The following is a 14133-nucleotide window of genomic DNA, read 5'->3' as shown; positions in this document are numbered from 1 at the left end:
TCCCTCTTGAGAATGAAGAGCAGTCCAGATTCCCTGCCCTGCGGGAAGTCCAAGATCCTCCCACTTCTATCCAGGTCCAGGAGGGTGAGCATCCAAACAGGCTAGGCTCCCACAAAGCCAGTTCATGTATTAGGAAGATCCAAATGAGGAGCAGAAGGAGGGAGAACATGAACAAGGAAGTCAGGACCACGAGGGGTGCATCCACCCACTGTGACAGTGGTTTCTAAATAATCAAACTCATTTCCTCATGTTTGCAAGTATCATCCAAAACAACCAATAATTAACTATAATGTTGATTTATAATAGTTTAGCAAATGTACATCTAAGATAGTGCAGTGTAATACTTCAAAAAATCTCAAACATTTGTTAAATATGCTTTTTTCCCATTTGGTTTTGTTGTTGTTGTTGTTGTTGTTTTCTGCTTCTTCTGCCAAATATCAGGTGTTTGAAGGAGAGTGGATTAATATTCGGGTCTTCTATTCAGTTCCATTGGTCCTCCTGTCTGTTCTCATGCCTTTATCAGGCTGTTTTCAGTACTGTAGCTCTGTAGTAAAGTTTGAAGTCAGGGATTATGATGCCTCCAGAAGTTCTTTTATTGTGCAGCAATGTTTTGGCTATCCATATGTTTGTTTTTGCTTTTCCATATGAAGTTGAAAACTGTTCTTTCTAGGTCTGTGAGAATTTAGCTGGGATATTGATGGACATTGCATTGAATCTCTAGGTTGCTTTTGGGAAAATTGCCATTTTTATTATGTTAACTCTGCCTACCCAAGAGCATGGGAGATCTTTCCACTTTCTGGTGTCTTCTTCAATTTCTTTCTTTTAAGATTTAAAGTTCTTGTCATATAAGTCTTTAATTGTTTGGTTAGAGTTACTCCGAGATATTATATGCTATTGTGGCTAGTGTGAAGGGTATTGTTTCTCTTATTTCTTATTTTTCATCTGTGTACAGGAGGGCTACTGATTTTTTGAGTTAATCTTATATTCTGCTACATTACTGTAAGTGTTTATGGATTATAGAAATTTCTTGGTGGGATTTTGGTGATCACTTAGGTAAACTATCATATCATCAGCAAACAGTGAGAGATTGACTTCTTTTCCAATTTGTATTTCCTTGATCAACATTTGCTGACTTATTGCTCTAGCAATGACCTCATGTACTATATTGAATAGATATGGAGAGTGTGGACAACCTTGCCTTGTTCCTAATTTCAAATGTTGATGGCATAACTTTTTCTATTCTTCCTTAATAAAACTGTTCTGAATAAGGTCACCAGACACTTCCTATATGCTAATTGCACTTGACATTTTAAACATTTTTATCTTAACTACCTATTATGTTGCTTCCTTCTACCTAACGTCACCTTTTGTTATCACACATTTTTTTCCTTTTTTGTGAATGCTTGCTCTCACCTTTTCATTACTGAATACTTGTTTTTCCATCAAAAAAGTTCTGTTGTACATAACTGTTTCACACAATTGTTCATGTTAAACTTACCTATATGTTATATACTGAGCTTGCAGTTCTAGATGAAGAGTTGAATAACTGTCTTTTGGTTTCTGTTTGTTTAATTAAAAAGAGTCTTTTTTATTATGCTGCTTTTTAAAACTAAACACAGTTATCACAATATAACCCACATGGGATGTATTGTGTGTCTTACTGATTCTTCTATATTTCCCATCTTTCTAGAAACATGCATTTTTGCCTACTTCCTAGCATCATAATTGTGGAAGGCAATAATTCATTGTCTCTGTCATACTTAAACTATATGTAAATTTATTGTGACTTATACAGGTAAAGTTGTCTCTTCTAACTATGTATTATTATTACACTAGGTGTCTAGTAAGTCTTATAATAAATAATATCTCTTAAAGGACATTATGTCAGTCTGTCATGCTTCCTAACACTCAATACTCTTTTTTAGTGCAGCAAGATTTATGTCACCCAAAGCTATATTATTAAGAGTACTGTGGCTTCCTATGTCTCTATGGTCTTTAGACTCTACTGAATCTCCCTCACAGGAGTTCAAGATTTTCTGTCTCTCTTCTATACTGATATTTTTTTATGAAAATTTTATGCTATGATTGCATGGAAAGTACTTATAATATTATTTTCTCATTGAAACAAAAATTTAAGCCAATTTTAGAAAAAGCTAACATCAATCACATCCACATTAAGTCTCTTAAACGAAAATGCATTACAAAAGGTTTTTTGTGCTCTAACAATAATTTTGTTAGATCTTTATTTTGTTTACATTTAAGATTGCAAAGAATTAATCAGTTCTTATTCCATTTGACTTTGTCTGCATAATTTATGATACATAAATTAGATTCTTATTTATTTACAAGTTATAGAACAAAGAAAAAAGAAGAAAGGCATGAAGGAGATATGGGGAGAATTATGGATTATCAAAGGAACAATGTTCACTAAGTAAGATTATTGGAGAGTGATTCTCATAATTATTCCTTGATGTCATGCTTTAGTACATGAGAATTTATCTTAGTTCATACTTCTAAAACAGTTAGATATTTGGCTTAATACCTTACATACTCCAAGAGAAAATATGTACTCCTGGAGCAATTTTTGACACAGCAAATAATATCACTTTTCTACTATCAATTAAAAGTTAATAATTAGTTATATAACATCCTTTTTTATAAATATGTATTTTTACACTAAAATTTATATTTATATACACTATCACTATTTTTTCCTATGATTTTCTATATAACACACAATTATAATACATTGAGCTAATATTCAATAGTCCAATGCACAATTTCACTTTTAACGAACATAATCATGCATTATACCTTTTATTTTAAGTCAATGATTTATTCTACTTTCTTTAAATTAATTGATTTAATAATGTTTTCCGAACAATATATAAACTTCATAAAATAAGATAATTATGGCACACAAGATGTTTGAGTAATAAAAGTGATAGTGTATATAAATATAAATTTTAGTGTAAGTCCAAATCTATATAAGTCAACAAACATGTGTTGAGTTTTAAACAGAGAAAACTAGTCTACATGTCAATAAAAGAAGCTGAGGAAATAGTGGCTGGCAAAACCACAGGCTTTTTGCTGACAGGTAGACAACATTGTCTTAGTGAGAGATGGTCAAAATTTTGTGTGAAATTTTTATTGGTGGTGCCAAATAATAATAACAATTGGCAGTTTATTCAATTTTCAGAACACAAAAAAGGAATAGTAAGATCTTAAAACGTAAACAGAAAAGACCAAGATTGTAGATGTATAGAAAATATAGAAACACAATGCTCTTGAAGGCAAATCATTTTGGGGAAATTTTTGGAGAACCACTGTGGGAGAGTTATAATATTTTTCTCATGTACAAATGTTGAAGAAAGAATAATTCAAAGAGTCAGACAGGGCATATAACTCAGACCTTATGGTCCTGTGTAGTCCAATGCATGAACTTCTGTAGCACGATTTATAAAAACCCAGAGACAGATATTGGGGTTCATCCTAAAGGTCAGGAAAACAAAGCAATCAGCCAGTTGCTGTTACCTGTGCTTCAGTATGAAATGGTGATTCTGCCTTCAGGAATCCTCAGAATGAGACTGTGTGTGGGAGCAGCTTCCTTCAATCTTATATTCCTCTCTAGGGTGGAAAGAAAGGCATGCACTACTACTGCCCAGTTTCTATGGCAAACTTGTGTGGCTACTGGGGTTAAAGGTTGTGCACCATTATCTGATCTGTAAGGTTGAAATTTGGGGCTGTTTTATTCTCTGTTCTTCAGGCAAGCTTCATTTTTTTTAAATAAAAATGAAATGTCACTACAGATTGTAGTGTTTTTTGACTTAGAATTCCCCCTTGTATGCTTTGAATATGTTCTGTTACCATTTATTAAAGAAGCTTTTTCAGTCAAAGTCTTAGTAGAGTAAAGGCAGGTGGAGAAAGATGCCAGATGCCAGCCAGAAGCTTACCAGTAAGCCACAGCATTGTGGTGATTCATAGATTAATAGAAATTTTTTAAATTTAAGATGTAAGAGTGAGCTAGAAATATGCATAAGCTATTGGCCAAACAGTATTACGATTAATATAGTTTCTTTGTTATTATTTAGGTCTTAGCGGTGGGGGAATGAACAAGCAGTAACCGACAATATTTATTATGAGTTTAGATTGTTTGTACAAATAAAGGTTCTGCAACTGAAATTAAATGAAATACTCTGGAAGATGTTTTTAAGGTAGAATACTTGAGGGTTCACAGATGACTTAATGTGTAAAAGTGATTGTTGCGAAGGACAAGCACCTGAATATCATTTGCAACATCAACAGGGTGGAAGGACAAACTGAACTGGACAAGTTGTCTATTTTACACCAACACGCACACATCCTAAATTTAAAAAAGAATAGACTAATATGGGTACAAATTGTTTATACATCCATATCTAAAGAATACGTTGTTAAAAGTGATTGCATCAGAGATCAAAATACATGCTCAACTCTCTATGGAGAATACTGAACTCATCTCCCAGGAATTTTTGAATAGAGCCTTAGGCAAAGAACTGCAGGCTTTTAAGAAATATTGAGAAATTTTCTCCTTATGGAAAATCTTCTAACTGATTACACAATAACAAATTGTAAGCCATGAAGTGACATTATACAGACTGTGAAAGTTGTATTGAAATATTTAGAAATATCACAATATATAATTATGAATATCATTTGCAGTAAGAGAGGGGTAAGTGGAAGGATTTATAGGAAGAAAAAAATGGAAAATGATGCAATTTATTATACTTTAAAGACAATCAAAAATCAGTTGGAACACTCTAATTCTTAAATTAAAGGAACAAAAGTGATAAAGGAAAATTAAGTCAGTTGGGCATGTAATTAAAAATCTTATTGTAAACATTAAAAAGAATATATGAAAATTGATATTTGCTCAGTTATTCTTTCTTGTACTATGATATTATTCTGTAAAATATTAGTTTTTTAAAAAATAAATATCTTGTCTAGGGGTTGGAGATGGCTTAATGCGTGTAAATAAATGCTGTAAAAGCATGAAGAAGCATGAAGAGCGCAGTTGGAATCTAACTATGGCAGTGGTAGAGAAATGTGGCGTTGAATGACTCTGAATGCAGTCAGAGAATCTGTGCCAAAGTGTAAGCGATGGACACTCCAGGCATTCACATACATTGGTAAACTCATGCTAGCATGGCTGCATGGACATGGGCACCTCCACATAGGTCACATATATTGTATATCCAGACACACATGGTAGGTGGGGTATAGACAGGAAGGCACACAGAGAGAGACAGGTAGAGACATTCAGAGAGATAGAAAGAGAGAAAGTGGGAATGGGAGAGAGACAGAGAAAGAGAGGGGGTGAAGAGAGGCTCTTATACAACCAACCAACCATCTAGTTAAATTTAGAATAAATAATTGAACATGTATTTAAAGCTAAAAAGTTTCAAGCCCTGAAATATTTTGATGTTTCTAATGTACAAATTTATCTGAAAACATTCATAATGTTTTGTGAATTCATGGTGCAAATAATAGATAAATCTCTAAGTTACTTAAACCTTCTTCAGGAAACAAAAGATGATTAAAAATGATAGCTCTTCAACAATTATACAAAGATGCACAAGTCTATGAAAAAAGCAAGTGTGTATAGTTATTTATTATTAAAATAATGTTTAAATATTAAGGATTGGATTAATATTTGTTAAATGAATAATTGAAATCTCCAGAAACATAGCTGTGGATATCTAACAATTAATAACTATACACTGTTGGAACTCTGTCATGACTCAAAAATACTTTCAGTTTTTCCTTATATATAGTTTTTAAGAACATAGCTATACATTTCTCATGCATATATTGTTTATTACTGCTTTTGTCATTTACCAGAGATATTAAATAGTCAAAAAAGACTTATGGCCCACAATGAATAAAACATTTCATATCTCATATTTTGTATTTTTTAAGTTAGGTAAATATTGTTCTAAGAAACTAGATCATTTGCCTGGAATTTTGTTGTTGGGTTGGTTGTTCTTTTCTAATATTTTTAATTTCATTTTTTGACTTACCATAATCCAACACTTATTTTTCTTGTATTATTATGAGATTATAATATGCCATTTCATAGATTTTATCAAATTAGTATAATACACCATCCCATAAATTCCTTGATTTTAGTAGTGGATAAAAAAATCATCTTAAATCTCAGAGGAATTCTGTCTTTTTAAATTCATTCATTTCAGAAAAAAATATCATTCACCAGCACTCACTTTCACTTACTTTGGTGAGGGGATTGTGCCATTCCTGGCTTTTTAAAGTTTTCCTTAGTTCTTAATTGTTATTGTTCCCTTAAACTTTGCTATATTGCTATGCTACATTTACTGAGAAGTTTAAAGCATAAGCATCTTTTTTATATGTTTATTTGTATAAACATTATACATAAGCAACAATACATTTTAAATGTACTATATAATGAAAATATGTAGTGGGTAACATCTTAAAATATAAGTTAGATACTTATACAAATAATGATGAAGGTGTAAGTCAAAAAACAATTCCACACCAGTTTGGAATTATGATTAATAAAAGGGTTATTTATTTAAGAGGAAAACTTAAGAGATCACTCTCCTAGACAACAGCCCTTTGCACAACCAGGAACAGAGTCTAGCAGCCGGAAGCAAGAGAGAGAGAGAGAGTACAACGTGGCTACTGCAGGTTTTTAAAGCAAAAGAGTGGGTTGGTATATTAAAGCCTGTTGGCTGAAGGAGCAGAATGTGCTCCCACGGCATAACATGAGTGAGTAGATTGTTTTTTTTTTTTTAAAGAAATAATTTCCGTTGATTAAGACTATTCACTAACAGCTGGATATCAGATATACCATTGTTTTGACTTAAATATAAAAATATTATTCAGGAAAAATCCATAAAACTGATTAGGTGTCAATAACCTCATCCACCTTAAAGTTCCTGCAAATAGAATTGCTTCCAGACTCCTTTAGAGCAGTTGATTTGCCTGAAAGATGTAGAGACCAACTGGGCTACTGAAAGAAATAGTCTTCAAACTGTCAAGCGGCCTACAAACTGGCAGTGAGTTTCAGCCTTCCAGATATCATGACTCTTCTCTCATCCTTGACGATGCTTTTTTAATATGGCTGTCTTTGAGTCCTGTCTGCCCCGAAGGAAATTTTTAATCCACATTTGTTCGTCCAAATTAGAATTTGATAAATATATTTATTTTATCAGTTTCCTATCTGGGGTGAGTAGATATTTGTACTCATGTCCTCAGAAATAGTACCAGAAAATAACTCCATATTTGCAAATATCTTCTTCCTTATAAATGTGTTTCCCATATTTATATTGATTTTTAGTGTCATGTGAAGCTTTATTTATCTACCCTATATTACCATGAGATCGGAATGATCCATTAGAAGGTGATTCTTACAAATTTGCATGCTACTGTATTATATACTTTCCACTTTTCCAGAACCAGTTGTATGCCAGTAGTTCAGTTGTGAAGGTAGTGTCCTGACTGGCCCTCCACAATCCATAGCTGACTGTTGGTTAAAACTGCAGCTCTAACATTCTCACCCTCCCCTTACATAATGTTCCCTGAGTTTTAAATTCCATGTATAAATACCATGTATGTGACTTAAGCTTTAAATGGCTTGTTCTATCATAATAGTTGGTATGACTCTCTTTACTGAATATTCTGCAGTATAATGAAATACTTCTCTACTTTAAACTAATAATAGGTTTTGTCCATAACTGTGAGTATAAATATTTAGATTTTTTTGATGATATGTCAGTTTAGCTAGGCAGGAATAGTAAAGTCCCACTTAACACCCAAGGCAACATAAGTTTTAAGCTTTCATCTTTTTTTTAAGTATTATATATTCCCTTTTGTTGAGTGGTTATCACATATAATCAGGCTTGGCTATTGTCATAACTGTTGCTTCTTTATTGAATCAAATGTTAATTTATACTTAAAGGAGCAATGTAGTTTACAAAGTTGGTAATTAGGTCAGAGCATTGATATTTTACTCCTCTAGAAGCCTGCATAGCATCATCTGGCATTCTGAAAAAAGAAAAGACCTGGAGAAAGTCTAAAGTTTGGCTCTATTTTTATTTCTGAATATTGTAACTAGAAACTCTACTTTTTTCCCAGCCACTGAGAGCCAAAAAAAAAAAAAAAAGTTACAAGTAAACTCTATTAATTACAACACTGTTTAACCAAATGGCTCAGGTATATTCCTGGGTGGTTCTTACATCTTATATTAACCCATTTCTATTAATCTAGGTATTACCACAAGGCTGTGGCTTACTGATAATATTCTGCATCTTTCTCCTTTGATAATATTTCTGCATCTGCCTAACTCTGCCTTATTTCCCTCTGCATTCATTTTAGTTTTCCTACTTAGTTATATCCTATCCTGCCACAGACCAAAGCAGCTTATAGCATTTAGAGGATGATCCCACATCAGAATATCTGATATCTTCAGTACTAGAGAGTGTATAACTAGTTCTTGTGGTCAAATAACAGGATTATCAGCATTCAGTATAGATTTGGCAGCTTCTGGGGTCTCCATTTGACTACAGCTCCTCAGAAGATATCCCCAGATGTCAGTGTCAATTTTGTTCCATAAACGATTAGTTTTAAAACATATATTGTATAGACTTGAGAAGTACAACATTCAAACATTCTTGTGTTTTAGACTACCAGGAAAGTAGGCTGCCGTGTGATTTTTCATGTCTCCAATTTTTGATTAACCTCTTCATAGCCCAACACTTTTCCCCCTACCCTGTTCTCACATGCCTCTCTTACTCTGAACATTATATACTCAGTATTCTTCTCTCCACACTCATATTTCTGATTTGCACTGTCTCTTTCCCTTAAGAAAGCACCACTCCTTTTGCTATCTTCTTTAAAGATTACCTTTAACAGGCCAGAGTCACCTTGGTCAGTATATTTTCTCAGGTTTTTTTTTTTTTTTTTTTTTTGAGAAAAGTATTTTAAAACTTTCCCCCCACTCCTCTCCCTCTCCTTCTCCAGTCCAAATAGCAGACATTGTTCCCTGCCCTGTGGAAAGTCCGAGGTCCTCCGCCCTCCGTCCATGTCTAGGAAGGTGAACATCCAAATTGGCTAGGCTCCCACCAAGCCGGAACATGAAGTAGGATCAAAACCCCGTGCCATTGTCCTTGGCTTCTCATCAGCCCTCATTGTTCGCCATGATCAGAGAGTCTGGTTTTATCCCATGCTTTTTCAGTCACAGTCCAGCTGGCCTTGGTGAGCTCCCAATAGATCAGCCCCACTGTCTCTGTGGGTGGATGCACCCCTCGTGGTCCTGACATCCTTGCTCATGTTCTCCCTCCTTCCGCTCCTCATTGGGACCTTGGGAGCTCAGTCCAGTGCTCCAGTGTGGGTCTCTGTCTCTATCTCCATCCATCACCAGATGAAGGTTCTATGGTGATATGCAAGATATTCGTCAGTATTGCTATAGGATAGGGTCATTTCAGGTTCCCTGTCCTCATCTGCCCAAGGAACTAACTGGGGACATTGCCTTGGGCTCCTGGGAGCCACTCTAGGTTCAAGACTCTTGCCAACCCTAGGGTGGCTCCCTTAACTAAGAATTGTGCTTCCGTGCTCCCCTGTCCAACCTTCCTTTATCCCACTCATCCTGTTTCCCCAAGTTCCCCCCATCCTCCCCTTCGCACTTTTCTCTCCCCATCCCCCCTTACCCCCAAAATTCACAACTCTCTGAATGAAGATTTTATGAGATTATTTCATGTAGAAAACTGGATTTTCTGTTGAACGGCATATTTGGCTCTTGTTAGAATATCTTGTAATTTAATAATGAGCTGCCTCAGAAGATAGAAACTTTTATCCCACAGAAAATTGGAATATGAAAGTTGTGACTAAAAGAGTGTGGGACAAGGGTAGATAGATGAATTACATACACATATAAAATTAGCAAAATTGTTACAAAACTGAAACATAAAAATATGGTCAAAAATAGAGTTATGGTCTCGAAGCTGTCCATCATGAAATTGACTGAATTTTTTTTAAGGCTTGCTTCATGTAGCGTATACAAGCTATCAAAAAAAGTCACCAATCACCAACAAATCCTATTGGGAATAATTGACCTGAAAAATGATCCTATTGGGAATATTTGGCCTCAAAATAAACACATTGTGTTAGAAGATAAGTTTGGACTATAAATCGTGTGATCCTAATATTGTTATTTTTCAGTGTTCTCTAATGTGATTAGTGTTTGATACATAAAGTACACTCAAGAAATGGAGATATCCCTTAAAGTTGTCAAGTCATTAATAAAAAAGGTTGTACAATTAATTTCCATAGACAAGTTTTTGTCTCAAAAAGAAATGAAAATAAATGTACTAGTGTCCTAGGTAGAAATCTGAGGCAGAAAATGGATCTGCAATGGTGGGGATAGCAGGGTTGGGTGACTAAGAATACTTAAATACAGTCTGGATTTTAGTTTAACACAAATAACCAGGAATGACTTAATAATTGATGAGATATAAGCTGTTAGAAATGTCAGAAACACAACATAAAATATAATGGCAAGGAAAATGCAACTTCTTTTGCTAATTTTCAAATTTTCTGCAAAATGTTTGGAGAAAGAACTAAGATATACTGATTTAATTCAGTACCAAATATCTTAAAGTATCCATCTCCCTTTTTGATGTACAGATATGTAAATGATCTTTAGAAAACATAGAATGTTATGTAAGGAGAAAGGGTACACATGTCTAGTAAAGGCCTAAATGTGATAGAAATGCATTATATACATGCATTAAAATTATATAATACCACCAATTTTTTATAAAATTAGCATAAACTGAAAAGATGCATATGATGGTTATAATTTGTGTGAAAAATACTCTAAATTTGTGTAAGAGATACAATCTATCATGTAAAGATTAACTCCATTGAATGCCAGACAGAGAACTTTCATCTTTCTGAACATTAAATTTGGTGTGGAAAAAAATTATGGAATTAATTGCTTTCCCCTAAGGTTCTTGAAAAATATAGCAATACAGTAGCTATTAAAAGATTTTTAGATGATTATAATGTGCTGTACAATTTGTATATATAATTTCTCCCTTCAGATTCTTATCAATGATGTATTATACTTACTATTTATTAGCATCATGAATATTACTAAGTGCTTATTCTCATTATGAACAAACAAAAAGAAATTAATATTTGCTTAATGTAAAAAGTTCAATTATCAAATAATTTATAATGTATTATATTAATAACGAAGCTTCATTATGAAAGCAGAGGGTTGTATTTTCTTTGCATTCTGTTTTCTGTCATTTCTCTTCTAAGCAATAAGTAAAAGCAGTTTCCTCAGATGTTTTCTTTTTGCCTGCCTTCTACTCAACAGGGTCTCCTTGCTTTTTGTCTTTGCTTACTTAGCTTCTAAAAACAATACCATCTATATATCTACCTATTTACTAGTGTGAATTCTCCTTTGGGAGCACGAGGAGAATGCTGCCGTTGTGTTGGGATCAGAAAGAATACAAAGGACATATCTCATCACATTCATAGAATGAAAATTGAAAAAACAGTAAAAATTAATATACAATAATATTATCACCACGTCAAAACATGCCCAAATTCTTGCAGATATTTTTTTAGGACTTTATGGTCTAGACAAATATAGCATTATACTTTGTTTTGAATTTCATATAAGAAATTAAAGTTTCATTATGCTGTTTTATATTTTGCTCTTTAAGGTTTCATAATTTTCTATGTGCATACAATTTAAATATACCAACATTTTTATATCTCTTATTAAATAGTGTTATGCACATATATATTATACCTAGTATTTTATATCCAGAAGTATAATTAGATAATTTTCTGGTTTGTGTTTGGGGAATGAAACCGCATTGAATATTTTAGCCAGTCTATTTGTCTGATTTTCACTATATTTTATTTTTAATTACCAAATTGATGAAATGGTAAAGCTGACAGTTTGTGGAAATGGTGCTTCTTGCATTCTCATTAACCTCTAGAAGGATTTCAATGGTGTTCTTTTCTTTATTCATTGTCAGTGTTTTTTAACTTAATGACTTAAATGAATGTGCGTTGATAGCTTATGGTTAATTTAATGTGGATTTCATTTGAAATTCTCTGTGATTCTGATGATCTATTTCCTTATTAGGTTTTTGTTTGTTGTTTGACTTTTCATCAGGCCATTTTAAACTTACTGCTTAAAAATTATAATATTATTAATATTATACACTGGAACCATCACCCAATATAAGCACTGCAGATATATCTCCAGGTACCATATTTTCCTTGACTATTAAAGTTTTAAAACTACAAATTTAAAATTGTTACAGAGTTATAATTCTAAACTATGTAAAAAACTACCTGTAACTACCTACAACTCACGAATTTTTTTATCACTTTTCTGCATATCTTACACCCATTGTTCTAACATTTGCATATGTTCTATTTCAATTTATTTTCTGATATGTTATGAAAGCATATGCATGAGCTTGTGTGTGTCTGTGAACGTGTGTGTTTGTGTGTTTGCCTGCTGCTGGCCCTATAGAACCGTTTGGTTTGTAAGAGCACCTCCTTTAAAGTATTTCTTTCTTTTTTTCTTTACCCTGCTTTGCCAATTTCATTGAGATTCCATTGATTCTGAAAACGCTGTTTTCAGAAACCCTTTCTCTTTTCATGAATACTAAGCATATAATACTTCCTCAGAGTTTATAGTTTTTTAAACCATAGTTAATTATATTATTATTTCAAATTGTGATTTGAATTAAATTGTTGAATTTGTATCCAGCCATGAAAAAAAAAATAAAAATAGAATGTTTAAGTATCATTCCGGGAACTTTGTTTGGTTTAACTCATATAAATGTCAAAAATGTCATCATCTAGCTAGCAGTCTCAATTACTATGTAAGTATGATAAACTTGTAGAAATTGTGGATATTAGCTCTTCATTTACTAGAAGAATCCTTTTTCAAATTTTCTGGTCTTTGTAATATTTCATTTCATGATCAACATAGGATCAGGGCAAATTCATAATCATCTTTACCATTCTATTTGCTTTTCAAAGGAAGTGTGCTTTCATTCTGTACTGTTCATGTAGACTGTGGGAGAAAATAGCTTGTATCATTCTCAAAGGTCTGTTCTTCACATGTTCTGGTGCAGTATAAGGATAAAGACTGCATTGAAAACTAATAAAGGAGTCTTGCTGTGGACCATTTGCAATTGTCTGGTCCTGTGTCAGTTAAGTGTTTATCTCTCCTCTTCTTTATTCATCTGGTAACAGAACAAGTGGTGCAGTCTCTTTCAGTAAGCTGTACACTACTGGAGCATCAGAGAACAGCCAGCAGTTTGAATTGCTGCAATTTCCATACTATAGTCTAGCTCAACCATCCAGTTCCTTTGCTTTTTAGATTCTATCTCGCAACTGCTCTCTGATGGTTAAACCTTTTCTGTTGTGTTTTAGATCTTTATGTGTCCTATATGGGTATATGCATTGACACCATGATTGCTGTTTTGAGGAACTAAGAAGAACTTAACTTAATCCAATTCCATGTTTATAGGTGGCACGACATATGTTATTGTTAAGTTGATTTGTTGTTGATCTTTCTAAGAATTTGACTCTGGAAGTAGGTGATCCATCACCATTTCAGATTCAACTATGTTTTTTTTTCCAGTCTTTCAGATCTTAGGATAAGCTCCCTGTTGGTTTACTATGTGATAAAGAAGAAAGAGGCAATGCAAGTAAAGTAGCTGTAGTGAGGGAGGGAAGCTGAAAGGTTAAGTATAAGGAGTCCAGATGATACTAGACAATTTATCTAAATTACACATCTGCATCCATTTTTTTGTCATTGTGTATGTATTCTGGTAGCAATGAAGCCACCAACAGACGAGACCATGGACCTAGTAACTCAAGAAGTGTGAGGTAAAATAACAAACAAAAAATGTCATTTCATTGTAGCCTCCATCATTTGCTATTGCAGTAAGAAACAAATTAATAAACCTATGTATGTTCTTTACATGAATACCATGAATTTGCACTAAAACATTATATAGTATCTCCTTAGAGTTTATAATGTTTTATAAATCATAATTAATTATATTAATA

At 33.3% G+C, this 14133-nt stretch overlaps 1 long non-coding RNA gene across 1 annotated transcript in view; it reads right to left on the bottom strand.

Moving 5' to 3' along the window:
- LOC126512002 (uncharacterized) overlaps positions 1 to 9504 on the bottom strand; it is a 518051-nt gene extending 508547 nt beyond the window's left edge. Inside the window, exon 1 of the long non-coding RNA XR_007594870.1 lies at positions 9379 to 9504. This is a non-coding gene — a long non-coding RNA (uncharacterized lncRNA). The remainder of the gene's footprint in view (positions 1 to 9378) is intronic.
- Between the last annotated feature and the right edge of the window lie 4629 nt (positions 9505 to 14133).

The sequence above is a fragment of the Alexandromys fortis genome, unplaced genomic scaffold (genome assembly GCF_014885135.2).
Source record: "Alexandromys fortis isolate MF-2015 unplaced genomic scaffold, M_Fortis_MF-2015_v1.1 scaffold_113, whole genome shotgun sequence".
NCBI classification, from domain to species: domain Eukaryota; kingdom Metazoa; phylum Chordata; class Mammalia; order Rodentia; family Cricetidae; genus Alexandromys; species Alexandromys fortis.
Note: the sequence above shows the minus strand (reverse complement) of the source record. Positions and strands in the feature narration are given on the sequence as shown.